Source organism: Mizuhopecten yessoensis, unplaced genomic scaffold (assembly GCF_002113885.1).
Source record: "Mizuhopecten yessoensis strain PY_sf001 unplaced genomic scaffold, ASM211388v2 scaffold3575, whole genome shotgun sequence".
In the NCBI taxonomy this organism is placed as follows: Eukaryota; Metazoa; Mollusca; class Bivalvia; order Pectinida; family Pectinidae; genus Mizuhopecten; species Mizuhopecten yessoensis.
Window position 1 is genome coordinate 1,712,009 of NW_018405113.1, and position 4,814 is coordinate 1,716,822.

At 36.7% G+C, this 4,814-nt stretch overlaps 1 non-coding gene across 1 annotated transcript; it reads left to right on the forward strand.

Annotated features, from left to right (window-relative positions):
* The first annotated feature begins 872 nt into the window (after positions 1 to 872).
* Trnas-gga lies at positions 873 to 945 on the forward strand. Its single transcript has one exon. It is a non-coding gene; the product is annotated as a tRNA-Ser (tRNA).
* Positions 946 to 4,814: the final 3,869 nt, after the last annotated feature.

Here is a 4,814-nt window from a genome sequence, read left to right on the forward strand (position 1 = left end):
TGGTTCAGTCTTACCACAATGAAGTCATTGTACAGAAACAGACTGCAATTTTAATATGAGAAATGGACAATCACATTCCAATCCGGTTGATTACACAAGATTGTGTTATAAATAGTCCATCTACAGCAACACTCAATGTCTCAGCCCAGTTATCTTCACCTAATATAACTTTAAGACATTTTTGTACAAACTTTTACTCCATTTGCAATGAAAATTCTTTTTTTTTGTCAAATTGTGATCAGGAACACTTTTAGAAACAACTTGATTAAGAAAAGACGAAGCAGAGAAACTGTTCTATATTGTACTGTAATAGCAACAAGCTGAACACATCGGGTCCAGCTTCTGCATCTGTGGCCTGGTTATTATTAAAATGTGTGTGTTATGTAACAGAAGGCTTGGATAGGCTTTGCCTGTATTATTCCTGGTTAATTTAAGATCAGTGTATGATAAGTACCCCCCCCCATTACAGCGCAATGCTTACCCTTCTGAACAGTAATTATAATGCTTATTTATTGAACTTTCGTATGTACATGTTTTATATTGACAAGACAGTAGTTTTTGCTTATAACACCCTAGTCTATACTTTCAAGGTCATGGTCACATCAAGGGGGTCAAAAGTCAAATTACAGCAATGCTTATCCAAACTGTAACTAAACTATATAATCATATACGGAATAAGATTCATCAGTCTTTCGAAAACGTCAGTTTCCTTTGTCAAGCAAAGAGTGTAAATGGCTTGTGTCTCGACTATATCTATAATGGCAATAACTTAGTTGCTGAACATAATATTTAATGAAATACAATACTTAATGAAATACAGTATATGTTAAATGACAAACATGATGCGGAACTGCACTGGGTCGATCGTCAGCGACCAGGTAGCTCAATTGGTAGAGTATCCGTCTGGAGTACGAAGGGTCCCGGGTTCAAACCCCGGTCTGGCCATTACATTTCTCTTTCTCCTGTTACATAACGAGGATGGTGTGCTATATGACACAATATGTAAACTTATAACCCAAGGTGAACAATGGCAGATCTCTGTGACAGTATAAAACTTTGAAAACACTTTTGGAATACCCATGTTGACGTCAAGATTCTAAACAATGATCAACAGCAAATAGTATCAAAACGTTTAAAAACTGTAATGACATGATCAGTTGAGGAATTTACGAGGGGTGCCAGCGTGTTTCTGTACAATGAAGAAGATCTATCGTTACAAATGGGACTGTGTGCTATACACAAATCCTCTTTTACACAGCGAGTTTGTCAGGACAAATTTTCGACAAATGGCAGAACAGGGAATAAGTACAAACGCACAGGAAGGTTTTGTACATATAAAATCCATCAAGAATTAGTCTGTAGTGTCGGCTGACACAAATACATCAGCCATTCTAGATACATTCCCCTAGTCCGGTATCGATTTTTGTCAAATTATATATATATACATTTTCAATATAATTGCCAGTCTGAATTAAGTGTGTGATTCGTTTCAGCAACACATATTCAGACTCTGTGCCCCATTTAATGTCTTCATTGGATGAAGTAAATTTATTTTTAAAAGTACAGCCTTTAGTTTGTAGAGCAGTGCTCCAGACCAGTGTTGTCAGGCACAACCTCACTGATTACATGCCTGGCATTGTAATGGTATAGCCAACTTTAATGGAGCTGTCCGTCTGATCAGACATCATGGGTCTAAACAGGTCTTCTGGTGATAAACTAATAACCATAGACAAAAACCTTACCGAATGTTCTTTTTTTTTGCAATGAATCAGACCAAATGTTTGCTGAATGATATAGTCTGTAATATTAACCCTTTCACCACTGTAGACTATAATGGACTCATCCATATCAATGCATGGCAGAGTCTACTAAAGTTACATAGGGTTGAAAGGGTTAAAGATCTCTTCAACTCATACCTGCTTAAGAAGATGTAGATTCAACTTCGAATATTGAATATCCCATTGGTCAATCTTGCATTAGGCATATGTTTAAAATCCACCTTTAAAGTTAGCAGTGACCACAAAGGTTTCTTTATATAAGAGGTGTCTCACTTGATTTTTTAGACAGGGTTGAAATACATCAGATTAAAGGCCCCCTCTGTATGGTTGAATTACTTACAAAGGGTTTCCTTAAGGTAAAATTGCAGATGATGTGGTATATGAAGGTAGGTTTAAATTACAGATTAAGTAGTGGTTTATTTTGACAAGCAGAGTTAAAAGAGACTTGTGGTTTCTTTTAGACAGAAGTGAACTACAGGATAGATGGTATATTTAGACAGTTGTAAATTACATAGGAAGTGCAGAAGGGTTGAATTGCAGGAAAAATATTTTGTTGGACAGGGTTGAATACAGAAAAAAATGCTTGTTAGATATATATAGGGTTGAAATAAAGAAATGATATCTTGCTAGTTAGGGTTGAGTTACAGAAATAGTATCTTGTTAGATAGGGTTGAGTTACAGAAATAATATCTTTTTAGATAGAGTTGAATTTAACAGTGATTGTTTTAGACAGGGTTGAGTTGAAGAAGAAAACGTCTCCTTTACAGGTTGGAATAGACCAGAAGATGTCTCACTAGACATTTTTTTCCTCTAGACATTATTTTAGCACCAGAGGAAGGATGTTATAAAGTACGTGACGCCGAAAGCTGTTACACAATATTAGCCTGACTACAGCACCGAAGTGTTGGGGATTATACCAATTCCTGGAAATCCTGACTGACAATGTGCTAATTATCCTTGCTTTTCATGTGATGGTCACTAGTGGAAGACCTGACAACACCTAAAACATTTATACATTTTACCTCACATAAATGTTCTCTCTGTTAATTTCTCTAGGTACACTTGCACCTCACAATGTGCTGCAATGAGAAACTAGGAATTCAATACAGATGGCCTGTGATTGGGGGGATTGCCTTCCATGTATATTACAGAGTGACGTTGTAATTGCCCAATGTGGAAAAAAACAGATTCTCTGTGTTAGCTAATGTGTGCTATATTGCTTCAAACTTTGTCCTCATTAGGGTGGAAGTCAATTGCTTTCCTAATATCAACACAGGAAGTTGTAGGTCAGATGCTGCTGCGACGAGATCCCGAAAAACAACTGCAAAACCAGGATGATGCGATGCTGTATACCCAAATTGGAACAACTTGTAGGAACGAAACATATGTAGTACCCAATTAGAGATGCAAATGAAATGTTGACCTAGTACACATTTACCAAATTGAGACATTTTGCAGACCATTGTATCTTTATGTCCCAAAAGTGTAACCTTTTGAGCTACGTAAACCGCATTGCTCTTTCAAAGAAAAATTAACCAATGAGGGTATGTATACACACATATCAATTAACTGTAAACTTGCATTAAATTTTCAGTTGAGCTCTTCATTTGAAAATATTACAAATATAGTCGAACCATCAATATGAAAAACATCTATTGCAAAATGTCTTCGATGGAAAATAAAAAATAAAAATAAATCATGGCATTAGGAGATTCATTAATACGTTTTCTGAATATGTTTTTTTTCTCCCTGATTGAATTGGAGAATAAAAGACTAACCATATGGCCATTGACATCATGCTCCTTAAGTGCTGTGTTAATGTGATTGTGGGGAGGACCTTGTGTACACACGTATACAGCAGACATCTGGACTATATGTGAACTGATATTGATCAGTAAACAACGCGACAGACAGTATAGGGACTGGACATCCAGTGTGCACCGGTTCAGATGTTTTGTGCATGTCACCCGAGAGTTTGAGAAATTGACAGAATCTACCTATGAAAATGGACATTGTCAAGGTAAGTGGTTTTGGACTAAAGACATATATTAGTATGGATATTTAATCAACCTTTTTGGGTTAATAGAAACTATCAGTCGTATATCTGCAGACTGGTTCTTCTGTTGCCAAATGTATGTGTATCTTGATCAAGATTGAATGGTTACTTTTTGACCAGGTTCATTCATTAAATCATTATGAATTATATTGGTTGGTAGTTTTTAAGTTTGTTTAAGAAGTTCAGCTGCAAGATATGTGTTTCATGTCGAGGTAAAACAGGTGAAATTGCAATATGTCTTCTGAAGGTCAAGGTCGCAAGTCAAATAGTAGATAATGCATTGAAGGTCAAAGCCAGTCATATTGCAAGCTTTATTTACTTTAGGCCGAGGTAAGATTGGTCGGATTGTAAGATGTGCATTTTAGGTCAAGCCCCATCAAATTGCAAGATGCATGTGCATTGTAGGTCAAGGCCATCAAATTACAAGATGCATGTGCATTGAAGGTCAAGCCCCATCAAATTGCAAGATGTGCATTGAAGGTTTTTGCCATTGGATTGCAAGATGTGCATCGTAGGTCAAGGCCATCAAACTACAAGATGGACATTGCAGGTCAAGGCAATCAAATTGCAAGATGGACATTGTAGGTCAAGGCCAGAGATAAATTCCCTATATGTTCTTCACCACCCTTAATTAGCATTGCTATAACAGTTGAATGATGTCTAATCTATGGATAGATGACTTGTACAGCAACCCCCTGTCTGTCATCATCTTTCCTTGGTATATAACATGTCATTAAACTTTCCTGGACATGCAGCAGGAGATTTGTCTTTCAAGACAAGGACATTGTCGATCGTCATCTTTCATGGGCATTGAACATGATTTCTGTTTTGTTTCTTCAGTGTATAACATAGCACTGCCAATCATTGTCATGTAACAGCCAATGAGATCATCTTTACTGCTCGGTTACATGAATGATCTTTGATGGATAAGTAATCTCAGCTGCGTATGTCACCTTTGCTAGGTATGTAACATAACATAA